General features: G+C 47.4%; 1 protein-coding gene and 1 long non-coding RNA gene across 11 annotated transcripts in view; one reads left to right on the top strand and one right to left on the bottom strand.

Annotated features, from left to right (window-relative positions):
- The first annotated feature begins 2,043 nt into the window (after positions 1 to 2,043).
- Positions 2,044 to 9,094, top strand: LOC123383477. Its single transcript, XR_006593229.1, has 3 exons — positions 2,044 to 2,324; positions 2,748 to 2,830; positions 7,234 to 9,094. It is a non-coding gene; the product is annotated as an uncharacterized LOC123383477 (long non-coding RNA).
- Positions 9,095 to 15,124: 6,030 nt separating this feature from the next.
- LOC105260237 (protein FAM156A/FAM156B-like) overlaps positions 15,125 to 19,357 on the bottom strand; it is a 47,092-nt gene continuing 42,859 nt past the window's right edge. For 7 of the 10 annotated variants that reach the window (XR_006593324.1, XR_006593319.1, XR_006593325.1 and 4 more), the window contains 2 exons: positions 19,141 to 19,261; positions 15,961 to 16,277 (listed from right to left, as the gene is read on the bottom strand). The gene's annotated coding sequence lies outside the window, so the exon portion shown is untranslated. Of the gene's footprint in view, positions 15,609 to 15,960; positions 16,278 to 16,651; positions 17,306 to 19,140; positions 19,262 to 19,357 lie in introns of those variants that run through there. The other 3 variants (XR_006593320.1, XR_006593323.1, XR_006593322.1) reach the window with 3 other exon arrangements.

Here is a 19,357-nt window from a genome sequence, read left to right on the forward strand (position 1 = left end):
CTATGAATCAACTATGCTGCAGGCCAGGTGCTTCTGGAAAGACACCCAATATATTGACAGGATTTGAAAACATGGAGCAATAATAAAAGATGCACCACCTCAGGGCGCCTGGGTGGCTCAGTCAGTTAAGCATCCAACTCTTGGGTTCTGCTCAGGTCATGATCTTATGGCTCCTGGGTTTGAGTCCCACATCGGGCTCCAAGCTGACAGTGCAGAGCCTGCTTGGGATTCTCTCTCCTGCCCCCCTCTCTCTCTACCCCTACCCCGTTGGCCTGCTCTCTCTCTCTCCCAAAATAAGTTTTAAAAAAACCTTTAAAAAAATGCACCGTATCTACCCAGGCAATTCTGTGCTACATCTTAATCTCTTAAACTACATTGAGATTATAATGGAAGAAAGGAAAAAAACCTTGAAACTGGAAAGACTAGAGCTCTGTCCTGACTCTGTCAACAGGAAGCTAAATGACCTTCAATAAGTCAACTGACCTATGCTGAGGTCAGAAAAACTGATTTAAAAAAAAATTTTTTTTTTACATTTATTTATTTTTGGTAGACAGAGACAGAACACAAGTAAGAGAGGGGCAGAGAGAGAGGGAGACACAGAATGCAAAGCAGGCTCCAGGCTCTGAGCTGTCAGCCCAGAGCCCGATGCGGGGCTCGAACTCACAGATCGCGAGATCATGACCTGACCCGAAGTCGGACGCTTAACCGACTGAGCCACCCAGGCGCCCCCAGAAAAACTGATTTTTAACAAATGTTGATTATATAGACAAATAGTGAGAGCAAAGGACCAAATGATAAAAATCATGTAGAAAACTGTTGCTATATTATAATCCAAGGCTGGGAAAACACTGATTTTCTATATGTAAAGAAAAATAAGCAGAAAATAACTTTTCTACAACTTCACAGTATTTATTGAGCACACACTAAGTGCAAGGTACACCTACCTCGCAGTGCTAAGGATGACAAAGCACAAAAACCCGCACCACAGCTACTGTCGTCATCAGGGTGAGATGTGGTGGTTGGACGTGGATAATAGGTAATTATATTTGGAACTCGATATTTACAAAAATTTTCAACATGTTGCACTATGTCCGCAGTCCACATTATTTTTCCGTGAAATGACTAAAAATATGAAAACGATTTTTGAAAATGTACAACTGAATTTAAAAAGGAGGCTGAAATTATGCTGTAAAAATGAAACTTCATATATTTAAAAGGCACCTTTTGAATGAAAACCCTCGAGGGAGTCTTTCACAAAATACTATTCATTCTTACTGCATGATGGTACTGCGGTATAGGTTGTTTTATTATATAATGACTTCATTATATATTATAAATACATTTATATTTTCTCTGTGCTCCAATTTCTCTCAAAGGGATTAACTAGTTTAACAAGAATATATTAATAAAGGCTCGTAAAACTCAAAAAAATTGGGCAAACACAAGCCCATTTAAGGACCCGGAAACAACAGTTACTAAGCAACGGAGGAAGCCCAACTAAAAAAGCAGCCAACTTAAATAGCAAAACGATTTTGTTAAAGGGGGTGTGTTTTTAAGAAGGCCCTTACTGAAAAGGGCAAAAAAAAAAAAAAAAAAAAAAAAAAAAAGCCCAGCAACCCTAACTCCCTGAGTCGCAAAGAACAGCTAGCTGCCTTGTTCTAGGAAAGGGATGATGCCAGTTTTTTCAAACAAGAAGGGCGGGGGGGGGGGGGGGGAGGCGAGTAAGAGAACATTACAGAGCAACATTGCCACCTGCAGGCCAGAGAAACCAAAGGAAAAAAAACCCTCAAAAAGTCGATCTTTCCAACATATTTTGCGCGAAAATCCTTAAATGTAGTACTTGAGGAAACCAACGGGGATGACATTGAGGACCCAAGAAAGGAAGAGAATCTACCAAAGTCGCCCTACCAAACCGTCTCCCCACCACGTAAACCTTGCCTAGTTCCACATTCGGAACCAAAACAACAGCTACAGGAAGTTCCGTCCTCCGGAAGGGTCACGGGGGCGGTGTCGCGGGATGTGATTTCGATTGGTGGGCTCTGGGCCGGCGCACTACAGCTCAGTGACGTCGGTTCCAACCTTCGTCACGCGTCCGCTAGAATTTCCCGAACCGGTCTAAACGCTTGGACCGGTGATGTCGGGATCCTGGCGCCTGACTTTCGAAGCCTCCCCACCGCCTCGCGTGCGGCACCTGTACGAATCCCCCGGTCATTGTCCTCCTGCCCACCCCGACCTGTAAATACGCTCGTTCCGCGGCACATGCGCTGTCCTCTTCTCAACCCTCACTCCTCTGCCGCCTCCCAGGCTCCTAACCGCTCTGAAAGGTGACCCAGCCACTCCCGGATCTTTCCATCTTCAGGGATGTTCTTCTCCCCAACCCTAGCATCCTGCTGCCCACGGACCTGCCCTGGGCAACAGGAAACTCCACTCCCCTCCCTGGTGTGGCTGTCTACCATTACCCTCTCTTACCACGCCGAACACGTTGCCCGGCTTCTCCAGCTCCCTCCTTCTAAGGCCACTACATTCACAAAATTCAGCCCTTTGGGGGACTCCAATCCAGGGACCCACGGCTACTTCACGTTCCACCAGACCGCACCTTCCCCAGCTTATCCAGGGCTATAAATTCTCCCCTTCAGACACTGGCCTTTTTGCTCCTTGCACCTTCCTCTCTCCTCTCCTGGTACACCCCAATAAAGAACAAACTCTGCTCACTCTACACCTGTATCTTCTCTCTCCACTACCTGTAGTAGCCTTCAGAGCTGGAGAACCCACGCTTCTCAAGATGTTCCATGCTAATACATTAAGAGAAAAAAAGAAGAAAAGCTACCAGGTAGGAACTCTCACCATTCACAGCAACATGGGATCTGCACCTGTATCTGCTACCCCTGTGGACTATGGGACCTGATCCCACTTGAAGCCAGGCCCTTCACCTGGATCCTCTGCCCATCTTTTGGAGGAGGGGTAGGCCTTAGCAATGATCCCGAATTGTCACTTGTTTATTTCTTGATCATTCTGTTATTTATGAGCACGCTCCTATTTCTCACCCCTGATACAAGGGTAAGTAAAACGTAAAGCCATCCCTTATCCAATTACTTTCTGAGACACTTCCACATTTCCCTGATGCTGCAAACAGCAAATCTTCCCTTGTTCTGTAACCATTTTCTTTGCTAACCTCTTCAATCCAGCTTCTATCAGCTTGTCCCCCAAAATGAAAACTGATTTGTCAAGGCCACCAGTGAACCCTTATGATGATGTCCTCTCTGCAACTTACTGTACTTCTCAGATGCTTCTGTTACATGTGACAATTGCCTTATTTTTGAAAATGTCCCTCCCTCCCTTTCTTCTAATTTGTATTTTGGCCTATTTGAAACTTTACTCTTTGGGTGATGTTCTCGCAACCCCAGTGGCCACTGTGCTCCTTGTCAGTGTTTATTGCTCACTCCCTATTCCACAGGGCTTTTAACAGGGCCCGTCCCATCTACACTCTCTCTGTGGGTTGTTTCATCCTTGGTGCCAGAACAAGGCTGGCACCAAGAGTTCTCAAAATGAGTTTGGTAGATCATTGCTTTGCATGTGTGAGCGACTGCCTCTGGGAGAATCAGGAGCCCGAGAAGAGCTGCTGGAGGCCAGAGTGTTCCCACCTGTCTTGTCTTGATGGGAGCACACCTATAGGAACTAGGTAGGGAGAAATTGCCCTGGTTAGGACTGAGCCAGGAACCTGTATTGTAACTCCAGCAGGAAGGTCACTGAAGGCATTGTTCCCAGAATGAAAAGTTCTGAAGGAAACATTTTCATTTCAGGGGTATTATAACGAGGACTGACATGCTTTCATTTTGTTTTCCAGTCATGTAGACTGTGCTCTGCCCCCCCCCCCCCCGCCCCGCCACTTCCCAGTAATGAAAGAAATATTTCCTTTGAAGGATTAAACTATGGAGTCAGTCTCCGTGATCTTTTAATTGATTATGTGGTAAATAGGAGACTGGAAAAAAGGTTGCCAAACCTCCAAATACTCCTGGACTAGTCACCTAGGAAGACTCACCCAGATTTGCCCCAGAACTCCTTGAAGACATCACAAGCTTTGGATAAGTTCATCTCTGCTGCCGAGTATCCAGGTGCTGGTGGGAGCAGAGGACTTAGGATTGAAGCTCTCTGGGTACTGATGTTACAATTGCTGACAAGCATCTCCTAGGACCCTTTTAAAACATGGTATCTGTCTTTGAACTCTGAGTTTACTTTTATAGATTTTCTGTGCTGACGATGCCACAAGGATGTTTGGTTTTCCACTCTCCTTTATGTTTCTTTAACAGTTAACTAATTTTTTTTACCTTAAAAAAACAAAAAGTCTTAAAGCTTTCAATTTGGGATCTGGATATACTATGGGGAGTTTTGTCAGCATGAAAGTCATGCAATAGAAGATTGTTCTGTCCCAGCCTTAGAGGGGTAGAAGACACACAGAGGAGGTGGCAGGTGGAGGTAAGGCTGTCAGGTCTGACTCTCCTCTATGAAAGAGGACAAGTGAGATATATCAGAGAGGCAGAGGGGAGGATTTTGCACCCATTCATGTTTGGGATTCAGAGGAACTCACTTTGCAGGATGATCCAGCAGCCTCTTTGGGCAGAGGGATGGCTGAAGTTGAGGAACTTAGCTTTCTGGAGCTGATCTTGGCTCCTGCTGTGCTGTCACACCCCAGGGGCTGCATTCCTGGGGTGGCAAATGTGGAAAGTGAGTGAGTCACACATGGAGGGGTTCATGAAGGAGACCTAAGGAAGAGTAAGTAGGCAAGTGACTAGGTGACCCTGAAGCTGAGGCTGTGGCGCAGCAGCCCTGCCCAGGGTGTGGATTGAGGCTTAGACCACAAATCAGAGGTGTCTACAGATGCCAGCACAGGTGAGCTGAGGCTTGGTCACCCAGGGAACACCAGGTGCAGGCCAAGAGGAGAGGGAGGAAAAAGCAAATTTCACCAGCCATATGCACAGGTGGTGCAGGTCACTTCATCAGGTGGACCAGGGAGAGAAGAGTCCTCCTTCCCTCAGAAATGCCCGAGGACACTGTGAGCAACATAAGGATTTCACAAAAACCCCCTTCCAGCATCACCCAGGAGACTTGTAAACCACACATACACCTTCCCCACCTTGGAGGCAAGTAGGCAGGTACAGTGGAAATCTGGGAATCTAAGCATTTCCTCAACTAGACCGGTCACATATAAGATCAGACCACCCTTACCAGATCAACAATGCATTTAGTGGGGATTTTGCTCCTTTTCTATGCAGTCCTGAGAGTAAACAATCATGAAGATCACATTAGAGAGAATAAATTTTCCACTGTGCCCTTGTGGTCTGAGGAGCACTAGTGAACCTGTGATCCCAGCTCACAATCCCCACAGGCTCCTCCTCTGTCCACCTTCCAATCAGTCCATGTTAGAGGAGGATGGGGCATCCTTCCCTTGTCTTCTCCTTTAACTAGGACAACATTTTACGTCCCATAAATGGACCCCAAAGCGGAGCACAGAAGGAAGAGCAGAACAGACAGACACACAGAGCAGAGTAACTCATGAGAGCTGTCACTGAGGTGAACAGGTCCTTCTCAAGTCTGTCATTGTCCTCTCCAATTGATGCCAGGCTCCATTCTCCTTTAATAACACAGACCCCATTTTCCAGGGCCTGAGCTGTGGGGCGTGGCTTCCGAAAATGCTGTAGCATCCTGTAGAGCTGGAGAAAATCACAGAAACACATTAGAGCCACTGTGCTTTCATAGCATTCATAGCCTCCTAGAATCTCAGTGTTTTGCAGGATGCTTTTGGGGGGGGGCTGTGTTCCCTCCCCCAGGTCCTTCTGAGGGCATCCCAACATTACATCTCTCTCCTTGCATCTTCTGCTATACATCTATCCCTTCTCTCCTAGCCAAAGCACATTCCCATTCTCAGAAGAGATCTAGCAGGCAAGGGAGAGGCAGGGAGAGGGGCCTGTGTGCTGGAAGGGGGTGAGCCATTCTGTTACCATGGCAACATTCCTCCATTCAACCTCACTGAGTGACTCAGCCTCAGGCACCAGCCCAGCCTAAGTTCCAAATGGAAGAGAAAGCTTGTGTCTCCATCACCCTCTCTTTCTGTGATCAGACGTTGAGATGTTTAAATTAAACAAAACAAAACAAAACAAAACAAAACAAAACTGGTTACCAGGATAGCTGAAGCTTCATCTGTCTGACTCAAGAAGGAAAAAACCCAAACCACAAAAAGGAGTAGGAAGAAAACCACAGGATGTATGTGTGAGGCCATCCACAGAGATGGGATCATGACTGTCAATAAATGTGCTTGTCCCAAGAGTCCTGTGCAGGCACAGACACGTGCACACATGTATATCCAGGAGCACTCTTTCAGCCCAGAGCAGCACAGTGGCTGTGGCAAAAGGTACCTGACAGGGAGACAGGAGATGAAACAATGAGGGAATGTGAGCAGAAATCTGATCAAGCAAGGCAACAGGGTCAACATACATTTTGATATTTTTACCCACCAGTTCCTTCAAGTCTTATTTGACATCTGTATTTCATTGCCACCAGTTTGTGCAACTACTTATTTAGAACAAACTCTGTGCTAAGTCACCTTTACCTGGAAGACGTTTTTTCTCGCTTTTGTGGTGGTAAAATATGCATCACATAAAATTTACCATGTTAAGCATGTTTAAATGAACATCCATTGGTTCCATCAGGAAGTTCACATTGTTGTGCAGCCATCACCAGTATCATCCATCCCCAGAATTTTCATCACCCAGACAGTATGTATCATTGAACCCTTTAATTAAGAACCCCCAGTACCATGCTTCCCCTCCGCAACTGGTAACCACTAGGTGTGGGGGAAAGTGAATAGGCAGAGGACTTAAGAGACCTCGGGTTGCCGAGGAACCTGGGCAACAATATAAGAAAGGCAACTTGAAAGGTAGCAGAGTTTTGTCACAGGGCTGCACATTTTCACTGGGGCCCTCAAACTTTGTATACAGGCTGAATCTGTCCTTGCCTAAACTGCACAGGTACAAAAACAAGGCCCTGTTGTTTTTAAAAAATACTTTCCAAGTTTTTTCAAAGAGAAAGGGCGGGGGTGAGGGGGGGTGGCAGAGGCCTGAAAAATGAACACATGGTACAACACTGCCCCCTACGGTCGAGAGAAACTGAGCAATACATATCGCAAAGAAAAATCACTTTTTTTTTTTTTTTTTTTTTTTTTTGTGCATTCCTGTGAAGAGCCCTGAAGATCATAGCTGAAGGAGCAAAGAGGAAGGCCACTGAGGGGCAGAGAAAGCTGGAGCAAGGCATAACTGGCCCTGCCAAACGGTCTTTAGCACCACACCATTTGTCGTCCCTCCCCGGAAATACGCCCACAGAGGCAGGAAATCCCACCCTCAGAAGTCTGAGCAGCAAGTGAGGAGAAGTCCAGGGCTTGGGGCTGCGATCAGATTGGTGGGTCTGGGCCTGCGCACGGTGGCTGATTGAGGTTGGTGCCAATCAGTGTGCCCGGGAATGACGAAACTTTCCAGACCTGTCCAGAGGCCAGAACCTGTGATATCCCTTTCCTGTCCCCCAATTGGGTGCATTGATCCCCTCTTTGGCGATGCCTATACAAATCCGCTGGTTATTGTCCTTCTGCGCCCCTCCCCCCCCAGCCTGTGCAAATGGTCGTCACGTGGCACACTGGCCGTCGTCTCAACTCTCCTTCTTCTACTACCTCCTGGCCTCCTCAGGATTCGAGTAGAGCACCTGGCCACCCCCGGTCCTCTCCACCCTCAGGGTTGTTCTTCTCCCCAACCGAACATCCCGCTGCCCGGGGACCTGCCTTGGGGTGTGGGCATCAGGAACCCCGCTCCCCTCCTTGCTGTCGCTGCCAAGCATTCCCCTTTCTCCTCACCCCCAACAGGATGCCCTCCTTCTCCAGCTCCCTCCCTCTAATGACTCTACATCCACAGTATTCAGCCTCTTGGGGGCTTCCAGTCCATGGACCCCTGGGCCACCTCGTGGTTCACTGGTTCACGCCCAATACCAACACTCCCTGCTTGTATCTGAGCATCAGAGCATTCATGACAAAATTTAAAATCCTACTGAATTCTTTCATCTTAATCCCATGGTCAGGAGAGAATGGCTTCTCACTCCCACTCATCCTGCCCACACTACTAACTACATCACTCACTTGCAATCCTCTTCCATTCCAGTGCACCTCCCTAATAATTCACGGAGAAGACAGTAGCAATCAGGTGGGGCTTCTCAGAGCTTCCCAAACCCAACCTACCTGATTCTGTCCTGGCATTCTCTGCTGCCCCTCTGCATACCAGCCCCTCACTGCTGCTCGGGATCCCAGGCCTCCCACCTTCTCAGAGACTCTGCTCCTGCAATTGTCTCTCCTCTATCCTGAACCATCACCTGCTCTCTCTACATTGGAGCATTCCACACCCAAGGGGGGGGGGGGGGGGAACCCATCTTCTTCCCACATGTCATCTTGCAGCTACTGGCACATCATCTGTGCCTTTCAAAGCAAAACTGCTTCAACTTCTCCTGAGACCATTAGCTCCTCGACCCCCTTCAACAGAGATTCTGTCCCTGTCACTCCACTGCAAGTGTTCTTGTCAAGGCCACCATTAATATCCATGTTGCCTGACCCCACTCACACCCTAAGCACATCGTAGGCCACCTCGGAGGAGCCTTTGGCATTCTGCCCATTCATTTCTCCATCTCTTTCTTTATACATACTTTTTGAGTGGGAGGGATAGGTCACCACAATTTCCATTGTTTTTGACAATGTGCCAATTTCTCATTATGCTCCTTTTCACCTGGATATAGCATGGGAGGTTGGGTCAATAAGAAAGAAGAGCCAAAGAAAGAGTGTCCGTTTCAGTCCAGGGCAGCAAGGCCCACAGAGCAAGTGGTGGCAGAGGCAACACAGCTCAGACAAGGGATGGGTGTCAAGAAGCGAGGAGGAGCACCAAGGAAAGGAGGGTTTCACCTCATTCACACTTGGGATGCACAGGTACCCTCTGCCCAATGGCCATCCTCTCTCTTTGGGTAGAAGGGCAGCTGGAGTGTGGATATGTAGCTTTCTGGAGCTGAAATTAGTTCTTGCTGTGGTGTAGGTGTGACCTGGGGGTGGGGTGGGGTGGGGTAGGGTGGGTGGGTGAGGGAAGCTGTACTCCACCCTAGGGGATGTAGAATGTGGCTGAGCTCCTAGCCAGAGGTTCATGAAGGAGGCTTTAACCTGGCTGGAGACTTAGATGCCTCTGCAGCTGAGCCTGTGGACTGGACGCTCTTGCCCAGGGGTGGGGTGGAGGATGCAACCCAGATTCAGAGGCACTGGCAGATGCCAGCAAAGTGAGGTAAATCTGAGTCAGTCAGGGACTACCAGGACCCGACCAAGAAGAGAGGGACAAAAGTGCAAGTTACACCAGCCCCATGCACGGCATCACCAGCTGGACCTGGGAGACAAGTGTTGTCCTTCCCTCAGAGACCACGAGGGCACTGTGAGCCACATAAGTGTGTCATAGACCCGCTACTCACATCATCACACAGATTTGTAGCCACACATACCCCCTCCTCATCTTGGGAGGAGGATGCAGGGGGTGGAAATGTGAGAACACTTTCACTTAAAGAGACTGAGCATTTGTATATTTGGACAATTCACTGATTACATCTGACCACACGTAGCTATCATAGTGGATGTAAATTAATGGCTCTTCCTCCCCCCTCCCCTTGCATTCCATAGTCCAGAGGGTCAGCTCTCATGGTGTAGATCAGATCAGTCAGGGACTAAATAAGCCAACGTGCCCATGGGGTCTGAGGAGCATGAGTGGCTCTGTGATCTCAGCTCACCATCCCCACCTGCTCTTCCTCTGCCCACTGGCCAAGCCGTCCATTTGAGAGATCAGCGGTCCTTGTCTTGTCCTGTCCTTTAACTCAGGAAGCTTCAAACATCCACAAACAGACCCCCAGAACAGATGAAGGAAGGGAGCCCCCCCCCCCCAGACACGCAGAGTGGACTCAGTGACAAGGGCTGTCACCGAGGTGAGCAGGGCCTCCTGATGGCCTCCTTGCCCTCCACGGGCAATTTCTCCTTTGCTACACAGACATTCACTTCAGTGCCTGTGTTGTGTTGTTGGGTTTCATAAATGTTCCCAGAACCAGAGGAAAAAGCCTGGAGGACCGTGTACAAGGCCACCAGTTTTTATTAGAAGAGGTAGAGGTTTTCCTTTCTTGTGTCCTTGGACGGTAAATCATGTGAGTTTCCTCCTGAGAGTTGAGAGGCAGGGGTGACAATCCCAGTGGTTGCTGTCAGACCTGGCAATATCTCCCAAGTTCTTTTCCCCCTCTGTTGGGTCCTCAGCATATCTAATCTCCAAGGTAGATCCTCCCCATGTCCACTATACCTGACATGGCCTCAGGTAGGACACTGGCTTTTGTTCTGAGAGACCAGCAATCAAACTTCCCCTAAAGGACATGTCTCACGTCTACAGTTGCTGTCATTGGCCCCCTGAGTGTGCTTTCCATGAAGGAGAGCCCATTAGGTAACAATAACACAGTTATGCAGCAGGAACAGTACTCCATTCAACAGGCTTTCTTTACAGGAGGCTGTAGGACTTGGAACACATTGATATATCCATTGTCCCACTTGGTTCTTGGAATTCAAAAAGTCATGCTTTCTCCCACCCTTCATCTTCATGGGACAGTGGTGCCCTGAGGCCCTAGAGTCTCTCAAATGGAAGCCAGGGACTAGTCCTGAAGAAGCCTACACCCCCTTGTGTCACTCTGGGGATGGAAAGACCTGGAGCAAGGCCTTGGTCTCTTCTTCCAGCCATGGTCCACCTGGCCTCCATTCCTCATCGGGGCTCCTCTCAGATAATGGTCTGTCCCTCCCTCCCCCTTCAAGCAGTGAGAAGGAGCTTTGGAAAGATGGGGTTTCCATCCCAAAGACCTTGAGCTCTGACAGTGCCTGGGCTGTGGCCATGTAGCAATGGCAGAATTTGCTTTGGGATTGGACCTTGGTCCTTCGCCTGAGAGCATTCGCCTGAGTTATTTCATGGTGGCTTGCCAGGTGGCCCTGGTGTGTGATCTTAGAGCTGGGCCACTCGCTGTACTTCCAAAGACCCACTGCAACCTGCACCCTGCACCCTGCACCCCCTTCATGGGGATCCGAGGATACACTTTGTGGTGGCGGGAATCACATGGGAGTTCTGTTCTGCTGCTCTACGGCCCAGCCTCTCTGTTCCTCATCGGAAGGACCCCCAAAGCACCCTCACCACCAGATAGGACATGTTGAGGCCAATCTCTTGAAGAGGCCTTAGTTTTACAGAAGACTCAAGTCTATCCAGGCACAGGCCACAGACAAGGTTGCACCAAACCAAGAAACATCTTTTTCACAGATACTGGGTCTGAATGTGGTGGCCTAATGCCCACATCCCCAGCCCTGCCATCACCCCAAACCCAAGCCCCTTACATCCACTGCTCTCAATGGCATAACTGCTCTGAGCACCCCCAACAGGACTCCTGTCCTCTGATGTCACCTCTGCCAGAACTTCCCAATCTCTCCCCCCCCCCCCCCCCCCCGTTCCTCTCTAGTCTGACAACTCCATGTTGGACTCTCCCCGGACACCATCCACTGAGGCTTTTACCTGGAAGATGTTGAGTCTCTGTAGCCACATCTGCATGGGTCACAGGGGTAAGGATGGCATGGGAGATGATGGAAGACTTCCTGTAACCCCACTGCTGCCCAATCCCACTGCTCTGCCCTGAAAGAAACACCTGTGAGACTCATCCAACTCTCAACTCGGTCATCTGTTCAACAGTGCTCACCATCCAGAGGAGGTTCCAGAACCTGCATCTTGTTTTCTGTCTTGCTTTTGGGGACAGAAAAGAACATCCCCTGAAAGCACACAGCCAATTGTCTCTACCACCCTGGCCTTGATTCTCTTCAAGCCAGGCTTCTTCAAAGTGTAGACTGAGGAGAGTACTTTTTACCTCTGGATTTCCCTCTACCGTGTCCCCCACCCGTGGAACATTCCTTTGCTAAATTCTCCAAAGAGCTCCATGCTGCAAAACCAAAGTACCCGATGCTGTCTTGGCAGCCTGAACATTCTTTTTTCAAAATGCTGTCTTTCCTCAGCATCTGTGACAGCAGCCCACCCAAGCTTTCTTCCTACTTCTCAGTCGTTAATTGTAAGTCTCCTTGTTGGCCCATTTCATTTGATCCCCTCCTAAATCTTTTTCTTTTTTCTCCCAGGGTTCCAACTTCTTCCCTGTGCTCTCCTCATCCTAATACATGATTCGTGGGTGACCACATGGCCATCCAGAGCTCCACGCATCTAACTTGATTTCATCTATTTCCCCTTGTATGCTGATGGCTTTTCCCATCAGCAAGTCTACCTAAGAAATGTCTGCTGGGCCCCAGGACCCCATGGGCTGAACCTATAGGACACCTCTACTCAGGTGCAAATCCCACAAGCCCTACAAATCTGCACAGGACCCCAGACCTCTATTCCCTGTCTCATGGCTGGACACTGCCATCCACCCAATTCCCGAAGGCAAAATCCTAGAGATACTGCTAGGTGTGTTCTCCATTGTCCAATGACTCTCTGGGACCTGCTCTGGAAAAGGCTAAGCCATGATCCTCACCTTGCCACAGATGTGTGTAAAGTCCCCCAGGAGGGATCCTCCTCGGCAGATGCACTCTGATCGCATCCTGAGCAGAGATTTCCCCTGGTTTGGGTGGTTCCACACAGGAATTCCGAGCAGAAGACCTGGGCCCTGTAATATATCTGGGAGACTGCACTCCTCATCTTCTGTAAGAACTCACAATGTCTAACCTCAATGGATTAGGCATAGCAGTGAGCCCATGATTTGGAATATGGACTTGAATATCCAGAAGGAATCGCTAAAAGAGAAAGTTTGGGGAGGCACGTGTCCATGCATGAGCATGAAACAAGGGACTGCTCAATTTTATTTTTCATCGTAAATACCTGGACCTAGTTGGTCTCTTATCTGAGCATGTGAATTCATTTAAACATTTAAATTATAATAAAAAGTTATTAAATTATAATAAAATTATTATTAAATTATAATAAAATTATATAAAAATTATATAATAAAATTATTGTATAAAAATTATTAAATTATAATAAAAAGTTAAAAAAGGAAACTCCATAACTTGGCAGATAAGCCTGACCGCTGATCCATCCACATCAACTGATACAAATCTCAGCCAATCCATCTTCAAAGAATGATTGTGATCTGTCTGGAGAAGTTATCTATGCAATGCAAAGTTTAAAGTAAGTAAGCACAAGGGATCTTGACGAGCAATAACAAGTCACACGCTTCAACAGCAAATCCAGGGTTTTAACTTCAAACTTTGGTTTTCGCCAACATTGAGAACAGCAGATACAATGTCAGTTTTATTTTTTTTTTAATTTTTTTTTTCAACGTTTTTTATTTTATTTTTTTTGGGACAGAGAGAGACAGAGCATGAACAGGGGAGGGGCAGAGAGAGAGGGAGACACAGAATCGGAAACAGGCTCCAGGCTCTGAGCCATCAGCCCAGAGCCTGACGCGGGGCTCGAACTCACAGACCGCGAGATTGTGACCTGGCTGAAGTCGGACGCTTAACCGACTGCGCCACCCAGGCGCCCCACAATGTCAGTTTTAAAACCCGCATTTACATGGCATGTTTTTCCTCTCCTCAAGCCTGTGAGATCTGCCAACCACAGCAGGTAATGATGGAAACCTGCTTTCCTTGCAAAGGAGTCTCACATTTCTGATTTTAGGTTTTCTCCTTAAGGATAGTTCTATTTGCACAGCTGCAATCTAAGTTTTCATAGGAGACATTTCCAAATACTGCTTATGTGGGGGCCACATTCCAGACTCGCTAAATCAGGCTCTCCAGGGATGGAGCACTAGCATCTGTCCCTGGTTTCTTTTTTCTCTTTCTTCTTTTTTTTTTTTTTATTACAAAGTTTATTTTAAATCCTACATACAATATTAATTTCAGGTGTACAATACAGTGATTCAACACTTCCATACAACACCCAGTGCTCATCAGGACAAGTGCACTCCTTAATCCCCATCCCCTATTTTACCCATCCCGCACCCCACCCCCCCACCACTTCATGCCCCCTCTGGTAACCATCCCTTTGTTTTCTTGTTTAAATTTTTTTTTAATTTTTATTTTTGAGAGACAGAGAGGGACAGAGGATCTTGAAGCAGGCTCCATGCTGTCAGCACACAGCACCACGTGGGGCTTGAACTCCTGAACCTTGAGATCATGACCTGAGACGAAGTCCGATGCTTAACCGACTGAGCCACTCAGGATCCCCTTCATCCCTTTGTTTTCTATAGTTAAGAGTATGTTTCCTGGTTTGACTCTTTTTTCCTTTGCTCATTCGTTGTGGTTGTTTAATTCTGCTTATGAGTGAAATCATATGCTATTTGTCTTTTTCTGACTGACTTATTTCTAATACTCTCCAGCTCCTTGCATGTCGTTGCAAATGGAAAGAGTTCATTCTCTTTATAGCTGAATAATATTCCATTGTATATATATACATCTTGTTTATCCATTCATCCTTCGATGGACATTTGGGTTGCCTCTGTAATTTGGTTATAACAAATGATGCTGCTAAAACATAGGAGTTAATGCATCCCATTTGAAGTAGTGTTTTGCATTAATTTTTTTTTTTTATTTTTAAGGGTATTTATTTATTTTGAGAGAGAGACAGCAAGCGGTTTAGGGGCAGAGAGAGAATCCCAAGCAGGCTCCACACTGTCAGCACAAAGCCTGATGTGGGGCTTGAACTAACAAACTGCAAGTTCATGACCTGAGCCAAAACCAAGAGTTGGACAGTTAACCGACTGAGCCACCCAGGTGCTGCTAACAATTTTTTAAATGTTTATTTTTGAGAGAGAGGGAGGGAAGTGGGAGGGAAAGAGAGAGAGCACGAACAGGGGAGGGGCAGAGAGGGAGACAGAATCCGAAGCAGGCTCCAGGTTCTGAGCTGTCAGCACAGAGCCCCACACTGGGCTCGAACTCACAAACTGCGAGATCATGACCTGAACCGAAGTTGGACGGACACCTAACCGACTGAGCCACCCAGGTGCCTCAATGCTTTTGTATTTCGGGGGGTAAATGCCCAGTAGGCGATAGCTGGATCTTAGGGTAGTTCTATTTTTAACTTTTTCAGGAACCTCCATACTTTTCCACAGTAGACGCACCAGTTTGCATTCCCAGCAACAGTGCAGGAGGGGTCCTTTCTCCAGACACTCGCTGACACCTGTTGTCTCTTGTGTGTTTGAATTTAGCCATTCTGACAGGTGTGAGGTGATAGCTCATTGTGGTTTTGATTTGCATTTCCCTATGATGATCGGTACCTATTATCTATTCATATGTCCATTAACCGTCAGTATGTCTTCTTTGCAGAAATGTGTGTTCATGACTTCTGCCCATATTTAACTGGATTGTCTGTTTTTTAGGTGTTGAGTCATTCTAAACTGCTCCAGGAAAGATCTGATGCACAGATGATGTTGAGAAGCATCTCTGAGCTTCACCTGTCCTGGTTTAAATAGAATCTTGAACTTTAGAGCCATGTGTGTTACCACTGAAATTAAAAAAAAAAATTCCTTATGTGTCTTCTTTCAAGAGCTATTTTTTTTTTACATGAGTAAAGTTGACACACAATGTTACATTAGTCACAGGTGTATATCACAGGGACTTAACATGTCTAGTGTTATGCTCTGCTCACCACAAGTGTAGCCACTATCTGTCACCATACAATGCTATGACAGCAACTGACGACATTCCCTGTGTTATGCCTCTGATGCAATGACTTATTCATTCCTCCTTCTCTGAAGGCCTGTATCTCCCACTCCCCTTCACCCATTTGTCCCATCCACCCACCCCCTTCCCTGCAGCAGCCATCAGTTTGCTTTCTGTATTTATTAGTCAGGAGCTGTTTGTGACATATTTATTTTACAGCCACACTTAGAACAATTACAGGACAGAGGAGTGTGTTTATGCATCTGCGTCCCCTTCTTTACATGACACTCAGGCAGGCAGAGGGGAGAGGGAAGGGCCTCGAGGCAGTGGGATTTCCATTGTCTTGGTTACCTCTCTGCTGTGTCTCCACACTGGGCAGCTGAGTGCGGCAGGGGGCCCAGTGGGGGGCGGACAACACCCCTCCCCACTCTACACATCTTCCTGTGGCCAGAAGTTAAAGCTAAGGATGAGGCTGGTTACCAGGGAAACTGCAGTCAGGTCCATGGGATTCCTGAAGAAAGGAAAACTCCTAAGTGGGTTTTCAGATGCAGGATGGACCCTAGGAGCCTGACCCCAGCCACGGATTTCTGAGCCAAGCATTAAGTTCACCCAGCGGGTGCCTGCGCATGAGCGCACACACACACAGACACACACACACACACACACACACACACACACACGCACAGATGTGTGCACTCAGCAGCATTCCTTTGTGATGTGCACAGTGACTCATTCTGGTGGGAGCACCTCACCCACAGGGAGGAGGCAGGTGATGATGGGTCGTGCAGGCAGGACCCAGAACATGGAAAGGGAGACGGGACAGTTCCTTAGTGTTATAAAATCAATGGCATACCTTTTCCACCATGACTTACTTAGACATTTGCATTACATTTTCCAAAGGGCTTTATTGGGCTCTAATTACACACCAGTGTCACCCAGTTAGACAGTCCAATGCAGTGACTTGTAGTAAATGTACAGAGTCGTGCAGCCATTGCCACAGTTCAGTTTTAGAACATTTCCTTCTCTCCAGAAAGACCCTGTGTACCCATCAGCGCTCACTTCCCACTACTACCTCCAGGCTGAGGCAGAGTCTAATGTAATTTCTATCTCTGTAGGTTTGCACTTTCTGGGCATTTCCTAGAAACTGACTCCTGCTTTAAGTGGACTCTTGTGTCTGTGTCTTTCATGTAGCTGAACACTCTGGGGGCTCATCCATGTTGTAGCAGAAATCAGAAGTTCATCCCTTTTCATAGATCAGTGGCATCTTACTGCATGGGTTGCCGCATTTCGATTATCTATTGACCAGCTGACAGACTTTTTTACACTGTTTTGCTCTCTGGCGATTATGAATAATGCTGCTGTGAACATCTGAGTACAAGTCTTTGCTTGGACATAGTTTTCGTGTCCAGTTTCTCCATGTTTTCGTTTCTTTGCCTTGCATGATTGCGCTGGCTGAAACTTTCAGTCCATGTCGGGCAGAAATGGTGGGAACCGCCATCCTTGCCTTGGTCTGGATCTCAGCGGGAAAGCATTCATTCACTAATAAATATGTGACAGGGGACATATTTTTCTTGTAGATAGCCCTATCAGAATGAGGACATCCCCTTCTGTCCGTAGTTGGACGAGCATTTTTATCACGAATGGGCCTCGAGTTTTGTCAAATGTCTTTGTCTATCAAGATGATCACATGGTTTCTGTCCTCAATATATTACTATGCTGGTTGACCCGAATTGTATTTTGAATGTTAAAGCGATATTGCAACCCTGGGATAAATCTCACTTGGTTAGTTGGTTTTCCCCTTGCAAATGTTGTTGGATTTGATATGCTATTCTGTTGAGGATTTATGCATGGATGTTAATGATAGATATTGGTGTATAGTTTCTTGTGTTATCATGTGTGGCTTTGGTGCAGGGTAATATTGTCCTAATGGATGAGTTAGGAAATGTTCCTTCCTCCTCTCTATCTGGAACAGCCTATGAGGGATGGATATTATCTCTTCCTATAGTTTAACAGAACTTAGCAATGAGGCCAGCAGGCCCAGGGCTTTTCTCTGTGGGAAGGTTTTTAAATCAATTTTTAAAATTTATTCATTTTGAGAGAGAGAGACAGAGAGAGAGAGAGAGAGAGAGAGAGAGAGACAGAGAGACAGAGACAGAGAGAGAATGTGGAGCAGGGTCAGAGAGAGGGAAAGAGAGAATCCCAAGCAGGTTCTGCACTGACAGTAGGGCTCGATCCCATGAGTCAGACACTCAACTGACTGAGCCACCCAGGTGCCCCAGTGGGAAGGTTGTTAAATAACAAATTCAATTTCTTTACTTGTGATAGGTACATTGAGATTTCTGATTTGAGCATTCCACTCTACCCCCATGCTCTCCCTGTATTTCTTGCCTCCTGGTGGTTCTCCCTCTGCCTCTTGCCTAGAATTTGACATGCTGATGCTTCAGATTCTGTGTCTCCCTCTCTCTCTGCCCCTCCCCCCCCACTCCCACTTTGTATCCTCTCTCTCTCTCTCTCTCTCTCTCTCTCTCTCTCTCTCTCTCTCTCAAAAATAAACATTTAAAAAAATGCAGAATTTGACATGCTGAACATCTCTGGACATTAGTGGATTCCATCTCCTAGTCTATAACTTGGGACCGTGTGCTGACTCAGATGGGACCCCCAGATACCCACATACACTTGATATGTGGGCAAGGGGACAATGACTTTGAGGCAGGGGTGGGATGGTACCACTGGGTCTGTCAGTCACACCTGCCCACCCATTCCCCATGTGCCCCAGTGCAGGCCATGAGTAAGTGTGGTCAGGAGCACCTTCAGCAAGCCCCACATCCACACTGCCCCACCCCGTTCCTTCTCACCCCTCTCGTCTCCTGGCCACAGAGCCACAGAGGGGCTCCATGACGGCTCTTTGCCACATGTATGGGCATTACAGGTCTCCCTGATTAAAGGCTCAATCCCGAGGGCCAGGATTGTCTTGTGATTACTCCAAACTTCCCCACCCCAGCAGCCAGCCTTGCGTGCAGTGGGGGAGGCAAGGGTGAGACGATGAAACCTTAACGAGTGGCTAAACATCTGTCTGTGGTTGGTGTGGCTGCTGCGGTAAAGACATCTCTTTATGACTTCCTTGAACTCTGCCAGGTGGGTAGGAGTGCCCCTGCCCTAGTGCATTATGGGGAGGATTCAAGGAGGTATCTTATCAGACCTGAGGCTTCCAGCTGGGAAACGTCCACCAAAGTCATTGGTTCTCCGCACTTCACCCCTGGCCTCTATAGAGGTTAACGTTGGTGAGCTGGTTAGGAGTCATGTTCTGAATTCAGTCCGCCTAGGTTTGCCTGTCACCCTCTCCTTCAGTGCCTCTGCGACACTGAGCAACTCACCTGACCTCTCTGTACTCTGCTTTTCACACACAAAGTGAGATCGAAGTCTTGCTCAATGATGGGTTCTGGGAGTGGATTCCATAAGCTGATATATGGAGATATGTAGAATACTGTCTGATACCTAGGACAAGATCAATAAAGTGAAATGCGCATGTTATCCTGCTAACCACACCCCAAATGACCAGTGTAAATTTAGGCCTCAGAGTTTCAAGGAAGA

Source organism: Felis catus, chromosome X (genome assembly GCF_018350175.1).
Source record: "Felis catus isolate Fca126 chromosome X, F.catus_Fca126_mat1.0, whole genome shotgun sequence".
In the NCBI taxonomy this organism is placed as follows: domain Eukaryota; kingdom Metazoa; phylum Chordata; class Mammalia; order Carnivora; family Felidae; genus Felis; species Felis catus.